At 42.4% G+C, this 14,059-nt stretch overlaps 1 non-coding gene across 1 annotated transcript; it reads right to left on the minus strand.

Annotated features, from left to right (window-relative positions):
• Positions 1-4,076: 4,076 nt before the first annotated feature.
• LOC123463042 lies at positions 4,077-4,183 on the minus strand. The gene has a single exon (XR_006638654.1). It is a non-coding gene; the product is annotated as a U6 spliceosomal RNA (small nuclear RNA).
• Positions 4,184-14,059: the final 9,876 nt, after the last annotated feature.

The raw sequence follows: 14,059 nt of genomic DNA on the forward strand, positions 1-14,059 counted from the left end.
TTGAACTGGCTCTGCAGATGAGGTGTGTTGCTGGGTGCGTGCTTTGGGGTGTTAGAGGCCAGCCCCACCTGGCACGCTCAGCTCACTCTTTCTACTTAACCCCTGCTGCCGTGATGTGGCCCCCGGCTGGCTGTTCCTGCCATGTTTTGCATCACGATGGAGCTTCTCCTTGAAACTATAAGCCGCGCATAACCCCCTTCCTTCCAACAAGCTGCTTGTAGTCACGGGTTTTATCCCAGCAACAAGAGAGTAAACTGCTACAGTTCCTAATACTATGTTAATATCCATTCAAAACTTAGACGTACTATCCAGACATGTCAAGGTACTGAGAGGGTAACTGCTTGGGTGCTGGAGGACAGACAGGGCATCTATGGGAGGCCTCGGCACTTTTGGCTCAGTTGTTCTGCAACTAAAAAGTCTGTTGGGCTGAGGTCAAGTTAGTTGATGAAGTGCTTGCCTAGCAACCCGCAGTACTCACGTAAGAAACCAGGCTCGGGCACACTCCTCTAATCCTAGGCGGGAGAAATGGGACAGGAGGATCCCTGAGGCCTGCTGGCTAAGCAGTCTAGCCTAATTTGTGAGTGCCAGGCCAATAATAGACCCCGACTCAAAAAAAGATATAGGTAGGGCTGGAGAGATGGCTTAGCAATTAAAGCACTTGCCTGCAAAGCCTAAGAACAGTCTACGTAGAGAGTTCAAGACCAGCAGGAGCTTCATGAGGCCTGACTCAAACATAAACACACACACACAACACACACATGGAAAGCAAACAAAAACAAAAACTCTCAGAGTTCAAAAACAAACAAACAAAAAAAAACAACTCTGAGAGTCCAGTCACATGGGGAAGCTCCTGGGGCTCTCCCATTCTGAAGTCTGCCTCTTCAGTAGGTCAGTTTGCTCTGATGTATAGAACCTTTTTCATTTCATAAGGTCCCATTTTTGTCGATCATTTTCTGGGCAATTGGAGTCCTATTCAGAAAGCTCTTACGTCTATGTCTTGGAGTGCCCTCTCATATTTTTCTCCAGTTGTTTCAAAGTTCCAGGTCTTATATTTAGGTTCTTGATCCATTTGGAGTTGATTTTTTTTTTTTTTTTGGCTTTTTGAGGTAGAGTCTTTCTCTAGCCCAGGCTGATCTGGAGTTCACTATGTAGTTTTATGGTGGCCTCGAACTCATAGCAAATCTATTCTGCCTCCTGAGTGCTGGGATTAAAGATGTGCGCCACCACATCTGGTTGGAGGTTTTTTTTTTGTTTTGTTTTGTTTTGTTTTTTAAATAGGAGGAGAGATAAGAATTTAGGCACACTCTTCTACATGTGAAAATCCAGTTTTGCCAGCACCATTTGTTGATGCTTCTGCTGTCTCCTCATTGTGTATTTCTGGCCTCACGGTCAAAAATCAGGTGGCTACTGTCCCCCACTACTCCACAGGGACTGAGGCCTTCAAAGCCCTACAGCGAATAGTATCATAACCCCACTGGGCAGGGCCCCCAGGAAAATGGGAGCACAGGTGAGGGGATAAAAGATATGTAATAGACATGTGATATGTAATATACATGTAATACAATTTTTTTTTATTTTTTAAATTTTATTTATTTATTTGAGAGCGACAGACACAGAGAGAAAGACAGATAGAGGGAGAGAGAGAGAATGGGTGCGCCAGGGCTTCCAGCCTCTGCAAACGAACTCCAGACGCGTGCGCCCCCTTGTGCATCTGGCTAACGTGGGACCTGGGGAACCGAGCCTCGAACCGGGGTCCTTAGGCTTTACAGGCAAGCGCTTAACTGCTAAGCCATCTCTCCAGCCCTACAATTTTTTTAAATAGTCAAGTGACTATAGTGACATGGACTTATGCCTGGGTCCTCTGTTCTGTTCTATCAATCTACACGTTTGTTTTTGTGACAGCTGCTTTTATTTCTAAGGCTCTGTAGTACAGTTGCTGTCTCCAACAGTATTCTTTCCGCGCAGGAATGTTTTGGCTATTCAGAGTCATTTGTGTTTGCATATGAATTTTCTTTTTGTTTGTTTTTCGAGGTAGGGTTTCACTCTAGCTCAGGCTGACTTGGAATTCACGATGGGGTCTCAGGGTGGCCTCAAACTCATGGTGATTCTCCTACCTCTGCCTCCCGAGTGTTGGGATTAAAGGCGTGCGCCACCACGCCTGGCTGCATATGAATTTTAAGGTTTTTTTTTTGTTGTTTGTTTGTTTTCTATTTTGGTTTGTTTCTTTGGCGTTGAACTCAGAACTTCACAAGTTCTAAGCAAATGCTCTGCCACTGTGCTATTTCGCAACCCTTTGCCTTTTCTATTTCAGTAAAAACTGATATGGAGAGCCAGGCATGGTGGTACACGCCTTTGATTCCAGCATTCCTGAGGCAGAGGTAGGAGGATGGCTGTGAGTTTAAGGTCACCCTGAGACCCCATAGTAAATTCCAGGTCAGCCTGGGCTAGAGTGAGACCCTAATTGAAAAACAAAAAAAAAAAAAAAAAGGGTACTAGAATCTTGATTATTATTGCATTGAATCTGTAGATGGCTTTTGGTAGATGACCATTTCCACAATATTAATTCTTCCAGTTCATAAGTATGGGAGGTCTTTCTCTCTTTGTCTTCCTCAATTTCTTTCTTCGGTGTTTCAAAGTTTTTACTATTGAGGTCTTTCAGTCTTTCACATCCTTGGTTAGGCTTAGTCCAAGGCATTAAAAATAATTTTTTTTTGTGGCTGTTGTGAACAGGATTATTTTCCTGATTTCTTTCTAAGTGTGTACGTTGTTGGTATATAAGAAGGGTACTGATTTTTGTATGTTAATTTTGTATCCTGACAGTTTGCTGAAAATGTTTATAGGCTCTAAATTTTTAAGGAGAGAGAGAGAGAGACAGAGAGAGAGGGAGAGAGAGAGAGAATGGGTACACCAGGGCCTCTAGTTGCTGCAGACAAACTTCAGATGAATGCGTCACTCAGTGCATCTGGCTTTACATGGGTACTGGGGAATCGAACCTGGGCTGTCAGGCTTCACAAGCAAGTACCTTTAACCACTGAACCATATTTATGTCCTGGAGAGATTTTATTACCACTTCAGTCTTATTATTTGTTATAGATCTGTTTAAATGATCTGTCTCAGACTGGAAAGATAGATCAGCAGTTAAGGCACCTGCCTGCCACGCCTGGCAATTCAGGTTTGAGTCCCCAGTATACCCACATAAAGCCAGATGCACAGAATGGCACATGCATCTGGAGTTTGTCTACAGTAGTTAGAGGCATTGGAACACTCATTCTCTCTGTTTGTATATCTTCTCTCTATTTCTCTCTGCTTGCAAGTAAATAAATAAAAATATTTAAAAATCATCTGTCATTTTTAATTTAATATCATTTTTAATTTTGGCAGGCAATGTCCTAGAAATTCATTCATTATTTTTAGATTATCCAAGTTAATGGAGTACAGGTTATTCAAGTATGTATTTGTGATTTTTCTGGATTTCATTGATATCTGTTGCAAATTATCTCCATTTTCATTTTGAATATTGTTAATCTGTACCTTTTTCTTTTGGCTAGTTTGGCTAAGGGCTTGTCAATCTTGTTTATCTTTTCAAAGAACCAACTCTTTTTTATATCAAATTTTTATTTATGTATGTTCTGATTCTGTTTCATTGATTTCTACCTTGATCTTAACTATTTCTTTCTACCATTTCTTGGTTTGTTTTGTTCTTTTTTTCTAAGGACTTCAGTGCATCATTAATTTTACTGAAATTTATTTGATTTCATATAGGTACTTAGATCTATGAACTTCCCTCTTAGGACTGTTTTTGCTGCAGTCCATAGGTTTTTGTATGTTATGTTTTCATTTTTATACGCTCCTAGAAACTTTTAAAAAATATTTCTTTATTTAGTTGAGAGAGAGATGGGTGGGGGGAGAGAGAGAAGAGGTAGATAGAGAATGGGTGCACCAGGTCCTCTAGCCACTGCAAACGAACTCCAGATGCGTGTGGCACCTTGTGCATCTGGCTTAAGTGAGTACTGGGGAATTGAACCTGGGTGCTTAGGCTTTGCGGGCAAGCACCTTAACTGCTAAGCCATCTCTCCAAAAATATAGACTGCTTCACAAATTTGTGTGTCATCCTTGTGCAGGGGTCATGCTAATCTTCTCTGTATTGTTCCAATTTTAGCATATGTGCTTCTGAAGTGAGCACTGTTTTCTTTCTTTCTTTTTTTTTTTTTTTTTTTTTGGTTTTTCAAGGTAGGGTCTCACTCTGGTCCAGGCTGACCTGGAATTAACTCTGTCATCTCAGAGTGACCTTGAACTCATGGCAATCCTCCTACTTCTGCCTCGTGAGTGCTGGGATTAAATGCATGCGCCACCACGCCCGGCTTCTTTCTTTTTTTTCTTTTGAGGTAGGTTCTTGTTCTAGCCCATGCTGACCTGGAATTCAGTATGTAGTCTCAGGCTGGCCTCGAACTCATAGCAATCCTCCTTACCTCTGCCTCCTGAGTGCTGGGATTAAAGGCATGTGTCACTATGCTGGACCAATTCTAGAAACTTTGGCAGATCTCCTTCTTGACTTCTTCCATGTTGTTTAATTTCCTGGAGTCTGTGTGTTTTCTGTAGTTTCCCTTGTTGACTTCCAGCACTATTCCATTAAGGTCAGATGGAATACATGAGGTGATTTTGACTTTTCCTAAATTTACTGAAACTTGTGTCATAATGTGTGATCAACTTTAGAGTAAGTCCTATGGACTGGTGAGAAGAATGTGTATCCTGTAGTGTTTTGATGGCATGTTCTGTAGACATCTGTTAGCCTATGATGTCATCCATCACTCATGTTTCTCCATTTAGTGTTTTGTCTGAACTCTGTTTGTTGATGAGAGTGGTGTTACAGTCACCTCCTACTGACTTCACACTTAGCAGCATTGGTTTCATGGAGCCGGGTGCCCCTGTGTTTGGTATGCACAAACTTAGAGTTACAAAGTCCTCTTGCTGGATTTCTCCCTGAGCCAGCGTGAAGTGGCTTGCTTTATCTGTTCTGACTAGTTTTGGTTGGGAGTGTGTTTTTCAGATATTAGAATAGCAAGTTCTGCTTTTTCCTTATCCCACTTGCTTGGACTACTCATTCCTATCCTTTCACCTCAAGGTAGTGTCTGTCTTTGATAGTGAGATGCATGTCATGGAGACAGCAAAAAGATGGACCTTGTTTTCTTTTTTTTTTTTTTTTGTTTGTATTTTGGTTTTTCGAGGTAGGGTTTCACTCTAGCTCAGGCTGACCTGAAATTCACTAGGTAGTCTCAAGGTGGCCTCAAAGTCACGATGATCCTCCTACCTCTGCCTCCCGAGTGCTGGGATTAAAGGAGTGTGCCACCACACCCAGCTGGATGTTATTTTCTAACCTAATCTGCTTACCTGTGTCTTTTGATGGGGGGATTGAGAAGCTATTATTGAAAAGTGCATATTGGGGCTGGAGAGCTGGCTTAGTGGTTCAGGTGCCTGTCTGTGAAGTGTAGGGACTCAGGTTCCATTCCCCACTAACTGCATAAGCCAGATAGAAGCACATGGTAGCGCATGCATCTGGAATTCGTTTGCAGTGATTAGAGACCCTGACATGCCCATTCTTTCTGTATCTGCTCTTTCTCTCTCTTTCTTTCAAATAAACAAATAAAAATTAAGAAAAATTAAAAAAATTAGAAAGTGTGCATTGATTCCTGTCATGTGGAGGAGATTTGTAATGCTTGGTATTTTCTTGATCTTTGGTTAACAACTAGCCTGTCATTGATTTTATTTCTTTGTAGTTTTATTTGTTTATTTACTTATGAGCAGGAAGGAGAGAAAGAGAGGAGACAGAGAGAGAATGGGTGCACCAGGGCCTTTTGCTATTGCAAGCAAACTCCAGATGCATGTGCCACTTCGTGCATGTGGATTTATATGGGTACTAGGGAATTGGACCCAGGCCAGTAGACTTTGCAAACAAGCACCTTTAACTGCTGAGTCATCTCCATAGCCCCTTTGTTTTATTTTTAATATTTTTGTTCATTATTTATTTATTTATTTGAGAGTGACAGACACAGAAAGGCAGATAGAGAGGGAGAGCGAATGGGTGTGCCAGGACCTCCAGCCACTGCAAATAAACTCCAGACACCATGTGCCGCCTTGTGCATCTGGCTAACGTGGGTCCTGGGGAATCAAGCCTTGAACCGGGGTCCTTAGGCTTCACAGGCAAGCACTAAAACACTAAGCCATCTCACCAGCCCAGCCCCTTTGTTTTTTGAAGGCAAGATCTCACTCTAGCCCCGGCTGACCTGGAACTCACTCTAGTCCCAGTCTGGCCTCAAACTCATAGTGATCCTTCTTCCTCATCCTCCCAAGTGCTGGGATTAAGAGCATGTGCCACCATACTGAGATGGCTATTGTTTTTTTCATTCAGCAGCATTACCTTTTTTTTAAATTATTTTTTGTTCATTTATTTATTTATTTATTTGAGAGTGACAGACACAGAGAGAAAGACAGAGGGAGAGAGAGAGAGAGAGAATGGGCACGCCAGGGCTTCCAGCCACTGCAAACGAACTCCAGACGTGTGCCCCCCTTGTGCATCTGGCTAATGTGGGTCCTGGGGAACCGAGCCTCGAACCGGGGTCCTTAGGCTTCACAGGCAAGCGCTTAACCGCCAAGCTATTTCTCTAGCCCTATTTTTTTTTTCCTGTAGGTTAAGTGTGTTTATTCTCTTTAGTCCAAGGTATTTGTCATAGTATCCTCTGTTTTGGTAGTCATAAATTTCTTTAGCCTCCTTTTACCATGGAAGTTTTTTCTTTCCTACTATGAAATAGGTAGTTTGTAGAACTGAATAGAAACTTGATGGAATTTAGTTTGCCTTAGGACAGAAGACAGGCCACCTCAAACCACATGCCTGTGTAGAGATTAAGTGAACCGGTGAGGGAGACTATGTGGACAGTTGCCTTGATGTGACTGGTGTTGGGTACTGGTGGATATGTTTGCACCCATGGGAACCAGGCTGATGGAAGCAGTCTTTCAGTTTACCTTCATACGGCACAAGTTGTTCCTGACCACGGTACTTGGTACTTGTTACTTTCATGTATTTGGGGAGGCTGAGGTGGTTGACATCATTAAGGTACTCCCCAGTGTTCAAGCCATCTTTTTTTTTTTTTAAATTTTTATTTATTTATTTGAGAGTGACAGACACAGAGAGAAAGACAGATAGAGGGAGAGAGAGAGAATGGGCGCGCCAGGGCTTCCAGCCTCTGCAAACGAACTCCAGACGCATGCACCCCCTTGTGCATCTGGCTAACGTGGGACCTGGGGAACCGAGCCTTGAACCGGGGTCCTTAGGCTTCACAGGCAAGCGCTTAACCGCTAAGCCATCTCTCCAGCCCTGTTCAAGCCATCTTTAAATGACACTTGCATGTCTACATTAATTCATCTATGCAAACTTGTGTTTTCTTTGTCTGTATTTTACACCTTCTGTCCCATTTGTTTCTTTCAAACATTAGGTTTAACATTAATATTATGCATAATTTTCAAACCAAAGTATTGTATAAGTAATTCTGTGTTCTTTGTTCTCCTGGATGGTTTGAGATAAACAATATCTGGTCTTTACTTAATAAAGTTATCCATTTGTTGAGTCAAAAAAAAAAAAAAAGAATAGAAAAGAAAATTTTTCTTTCCCTTTCAATTATAACATAGTTTTAGGTATAGTAGTCTGGGTTAGCATCTGTGGTCTTTCAGAAGTTGAAATACTTCACTCCAAGCCCTTCTGAATTTCAAAGTTTCCATTGAGAAGTCACTTGTGACATATGATTTGGTCCTTCTTTCTTGCAGCTTTTAATTTTTTTTTTTCTTATTTGAGAGAGAGAGAAAATTGGCGCACCAGGGTCTCAGCCACTGAAATTGAACTCCAGATTCTTGTGTTGTTTAGCGCAACCTTGTGCTTGCCTCACCTTTGCATCTGGCTTACATGGAATTTGGAGAGTAAGAGCATGGGTCTTTAGGCTCTCAGGCAAGTGCTAAGCCATCTCTCCACCCCTCTTGCAGCTTTTAACATGCTTTCTTTTTCTGTTTTTTTTTTTTTTTTTTCCCCAGGTAGGGTCTCACTGTAGCTCAGGCTGACCTGGAATTCACTATGGAGTCTCAGGGTGGCCTTGAACTCATGGCGATCCTCCTACCTCTGTCTCCCGAGAATGGGGATTAAAGGCGTGCGCCATTCTGCCTCTGTCTTCTAAGTGCCGGGATGATGGGTGTTCGCCACCACGTGTGCTTCTCATTCTGTTAATTTGGGTCTTGTCTCTTTTTGCCTTTGGTTAATTTGACTAAGGGTTTTTTCAATCTATTTTCGTCTTGTTAAAGAACACCTCTTTGCTTTGCTTTGTTGATTCTTTTTTTTTTTTTTTTTTTTTTGAGGTAGGGTCTCACTCTAGCTCAGGCTGACCTGGAATTCGCTCTGTAGTCTCAAGGTGACCTCAAACTCACGGCAATCCTCCTACCTCTGCCTCCCAAGTGCGGGGATTAAAGGCATATGCCACCACGCCTGGCTGTTTGTTGATTCTTTTAAAAATATTTTCTTTATTTATTTGAGAAAGGCAGAGAGGGTGTATGTACAGGTGTGCCAGGGCCTCTCACCACTGCAAATGAACTCCAGATGTATGTACCACTTTGTGCTTATGTTTTAATGTGGATGCTGGAGAACTGAACTTGGGCTGACAGGTTTTACAAGCAACTATCTCTAACCTCTGAGTCACCTCACCTGTCCCCTTTAAAACTTTTTCTTTTTTTTTTCTACCTGTGGTGGGGTCTTGCTCTAGCTCAAACTGACCTGGAATTTGCTATGCATTCTCAGGTTGGCCTTGAACTCACAGAGATCTTCCTACCTCTGCCTCCTGAGTGCTGGCATTAAAGGTGTGTACCGCCACACCTGGATCCCCTTTAAAACCTTTTATTGACAACCTCCATCCACATACACAATGAACCTGGATCATGGTCTCCTCCAACCACCTTATTTTGTGAGATAGGGTCTCTCACTGGACCCAGAGCTCACTGACTAAGATATACTAGACTAGCCAGGTGTGGTGGTGCACGCCTTTAATCCCAGCACTCGGGAGGCAGAGGTAGGAGGATTGCTGTGAGTTCAAGGCCACCCTGAGACTCCATAGCAAATTCCAGGTCAGCCTGGGCTAGAGTGAGACCCTACCTTGAAAAACAAAAAACAAACAAACAAAAAAAAGATATACTAGACTAGTCAGCAAGTTCTAGGGACATTTCTGCCCCTGTCTCAATACTGGGATTATAGGTGTGTGTCATCATACCTGCCTGTAAAGTGGGTGCTGGGGAGCTGAGCTCAGGTCCCCTTGCTTGTGTGACCCATGCTTTGCAGACTGAACCATCTCCCGAGTCCCTGTACTTGAAGCATCTTGAGGCATTGTGAAATAGTTATTTTATTTATTTTCAAAAGGGTCCATAAAGGGCTGGAGAGATGGCTTAGCGGTTAAGTCACTTGCCTGTGAAGCCTAAGGACCCAGGTATGCTTCCCCAGTACCCACGTAAGCCAGATGCACATGGTGGTACATGTATCTGGAGTTCATCTGCAGTGGCCAGAGGTCCTGGTGTGCCATTTTCTCTCTCTCTCTCAAATAAAAAATAAAATATAAAAAAAGTTTAAAAAGGTTCATACATTAATAGTCTCTAGAGGCCATGAACATTGTCAAATTCTGGAGATTATCTCCAAAAAAAGTCTATGCTAATTTGATAAGTGAAAGAAGGTGTCTCGATATTTTAATTTGTGTAACTTCCATTCTGATATAATTGACTTTTTTTTTTCTTTGAGGTAAAGTCTCACTTTAGCCAGGCTGACCTGGAATTCACTGTGTCATCTCAGGGTAGCCTTGAACTCACAGTGATCCTCCTACCTCTGCCTCCCAAGTGCTGGGATTAAAGGTGTGTGCCACCACTCCCAGCATGATTGATTTTTAAGATATTTATTTGTTTTTATTCTAAAGAAAAAGATAGAGAGAAAAAGACAGAATGGGCCTCTAGTCACTGCAAATGAACTCCAGACACATTTGCCACTTTGTGCATATGGCTTACATGGGTACTGAGGAATCAAACCTGGGTCCTTAGGCTTTGCAGGCAAGCGCTTTAACCTCTAAGCCATCTCCCCAGCCCTAAATATTTATTTATTTATTTGAGAGCAACACAGAGAGAAAGAGGCAGAGAGAGAGAGAGAGAGGGAGAGAGAATGGGAGCACCAGGGCCTCCAGCCACTACAAACTCCAGACGCATGCGCCCCCTTGTGTATCTGGCTAACATGGGTACTGGGGAATCAAACCTGGGTCCTTAGGCTTCACAGGCAAGGGCCTTAACCACTAAACCATCTCTCCAGCCCTAAATATTTATTTTTATTAACAGACAATTGTATACATCTTCAATGGGTACACTGTGATGTTTTGGTTTAGTTTTACTTTGTACACTGATCACCTCAGGATATCAAGGTTAAATATCTTTTTAAATTTTTTATTTATTTATTTGAGAGCGACAGACACAGAGAGAAAGACAGATAGAGGGAGAGAGAGAGAATGGGTGCGCTGGGGCTTCCAGCCTCTGCAAACGAACTCCAGACGCGTGCGCCCCCTTGTGCATCTGGCTAACGTGGGACCTGGGGAACCGAGCCTCGAACCGGGGTCCTTAGGCTTCACAGGCAAGCACTTAACCGCTAAGCCATCTCTCCAGCCCAAATATCTTTTTAAACATCTATAATTTTTGTGATGAGAACATTCAAAAATCTCTGTCCTAGCACTTGTGAATTAAATGACATAATAATGTTGGTAATCACCCTTCTATGTAACATAACACTGGGACTTCTTCCTGCTGTAGGGCTGTGAATTGAGACCCACCAACGAACTTCTTCATGCCATTTTAAAAATGTGTGCAGGGACTTCTGGTTAAGATGGCGGCGTAGGTACCACGCCAAAGCAGCCTGGGGGGAAAAAAGACCAAAAAACCTCAGCAAAATACACACTTTTACTAAAAAGTGAGGTGTATAGGAAACTGAAGTGGCAGCGGAGAAGTAGAAGAGATCCAGAGCATCCAGAGCCCGCACAGGTGGGAAAAGCGGCTCCGCAGCTCTGCCAACCACCGCGGCCACGGCGCAGCAGAAAACCGCCAGGCTCGGCTCGAGCCGCAGGACAAGCCAGGTGCGGGATTTTCCCCTCACACCGCGCTCTCCGCAACTCGGGAAACGTGAGGGGAGAGCGGCAGCGAGCAGCGGAGGAGAAGACCGCGAGGTAGAAGCACACGTGGAACAGCGAGAGAACCGGAGCAGCTGCGGCTCCCTCCCCTCCCCCACTGCCTGAGCCCAGCTCCAGCGAACAGAGCAGCGGCCCGCGACCCGGCCAGGCCAACTTGGGCTGACAGCGGGACCCAAGCAGGAGCAGAGTTCGGCAGCAACATCAGCAGCTCCGGAACCGGTACCAGCGGCCCCAGCAGCAGCGGACCCAGGAGCGGCAACAACAGCAGATCCAGAGCAGCAGCAGTTCCAGCAGCGGGGGTGCTGATCTGCAGGGCCACAGTTGCCAGGCTTGGTTTGCCCCACAGGAAAAGCCAGTGCCCAGCTCCAGAAATCAGAACAGCAGCCGGACAACCCAGGCAGCAACTTGACTGAGACCAAAATCATCCAAGGTAACTGGGTTTGCACCAGGGAAGGGGCTCACTTGGTCACAAGCTGACTGGGATCCCTCAACAGACCAGAAATCTTAACCTCTGTGTTGATAGAGGATCTGGTTGTTATAATAACTACTCTGGCATACATACTTGGGGCTGTTTTTGACTGAATGGGTACAGTGTTTAGTTAACTTTTAGAATCTACTGGTGTTTTATTCCACTCAGCCTACTTGAATACTCCCATAGCAGGGAAACTCAACCCCTAGGAGCACCTCTGTAGATACTCTCAGAGTCTTAAGAGCCACATCTAACACCTTAAGCTCCTACCCTGAAAATATATAACATCAAATCAGTTGATACAGCTAAGAATATCCAGCTAGCTAGAAAATCCAAGCATTAACTTAATCCAAGATGCAAAAATATATACATTATAACACAAGAAACACTAAAAAGCAAGACGATATAAATCCACCTAAAAATATTAATTCATCAGAAATGACCTCCAGTGAGAACGAGTTAGAGGAAATGCCTGAGAAAGATTTCAAAAGAATGATTGTAAATATGTTCAAAGAAGTCAGAGAACAAATCAAAGGAGTCAAAGAGGAATTCAAAGAGGAAATCATAGGAATCAAAGAAGATGCAGGACACCAATTTCATGAAATAAAGAAGGCAATACAAGACATAAATAAGGAAATAGAAATAATAAAGAAAAACCAGTCAGAATTACTAGCAATGAAGAACACAGTTAATGAAATAAAAATCTCTGTAGAAAATCTCACCAGTAGAATGGATGAAGGAGAGGACAGAATATCTAAGCTAGAAGACCAGGTGGCAGATCTAATACAGGCCAACAAAGAGAAAGACAAACTTATAGAAAAGTATGAGTGGGAATTTCAAGATATTTGGGATACTATGAAAAGATCAAATATTAGAATTCAGGGCATAGTAGAAGGAGAAGAATTTCACTCAAAAGGGATAGTAGGTGTCTTCAACAAAATCATAGAAGAAAATTTCCCCCAAATTGGGAAAGAGGTGCCAATACAGATACAGGAAGCCTTTAGAACCCCAGTCAGACAAAACCTGTAAAGAACCTCTCCTAGCCATATTATAATCAAACTTCCAAACACACACACCAAAGAAAAAATATTGAAAGCAGTTAGAGAGAAAAATCAAGTTACCTACAAAAGTAAGCCCATCAGGATTACAGCAGATTATTCAACACAAACTTTTAAAGCCAGAGGGCTTGGGGTGATATATTCCAAGTTCTGAAAGATAACAACTGTCAACCAAGGTTACTTTATCCTGCAAAGTTATCCATTCAAATAGACGGAGAAATAAGGACATTCAATGACAAAAGCAGGTTAAAGGAGTATTTGAAGACAAAACCAGCTCTACAGAAAATACTTGATAGAATCCTCCATGCTGAAGAAAAGGAAAAGCACACATATAAGGAACCTAGAAAAAACAAGCAATACTCAAATACTAGTTAACAGAAGAGAGCACAGGTAGAACCAGAACCACAAAAAAAAAAATAAAAATAAAAAAAATAAAAATGGCAAACATAAATACACACCTTTCAATAATATCTCTTAATATCAATGGCCTAAATGCCCCAACAAAAAGACATAGATTCACAGACTGGGTTAAAAAGCAGGATCCTGCAATTTGTTTTCTCCAAGAAACTCACCTTTCTACAAAGGACAGACATTACCTTAGGGTAAAAGGTTGGAAGACAGTGTTTCAAGCAAATGGGCCTAGAAAACAAGCAGGGGTTGCTATCCTAATATCGGACAGGGTAGGCTTTAGTCCAATGTTAGTCAAGAAAGATAAGGAAGGTCACTTTATATTGATTAAGGGCACACTCCAACAGGAGGACATTACAATCCTAAACATATATGCACCTCACATGGGGGCTCCCAAATTCGTCAAACAAACACTATTAGAACTAAGGTCACAGATAACACCAAACACAGTGGTGGTGGGTGACTTTAACACCCCACTCTCATCAATTGACAGGTCATCCCGGGAAAAAATAAACAGAGAGGCATCTGGCCTAAATGAGGTCATAGAAGGAATGGACTTAACAGATATATACAGGACATTTCATCCAAAGGCTGCAGAATATACATTCTTTTCAGCAGCACATGGAACATTCTCTAAAATAGACCATATATTAGGACACAAAGCAAATCTTAACAAATTCAGGAAAATTGAAATAATTCCTTGCATTCTATCTGACCATAATGGAATTAAACTACAAATCAGTAGCAAGAAAGGCTATAGAGCATACACAAAATCATGGAAACTAAACAATACACTACTAAATGATGAATGGGTCAATGAAGAAATCAAAAAGGAAATAAAAAAATTTATAGAGTCAAATGATAATGAGAATACAACATACCAAAATCTC

The sequence above is a fragment of the Jaculus jaculus genome, chromosome 8 (genome assembly GCF_020740685.1).
Source record: "Jaculus jaculus isolate mJacJac1 chromosome 8, mJacJac1.mat.Y.cur, whole genome shotgun sequence".
NCBI lineage: Eukaryota > Metazoa > Chordata > Mammalia > Rodentia > Dipodidae > Jaculus > Jaculus jaculus.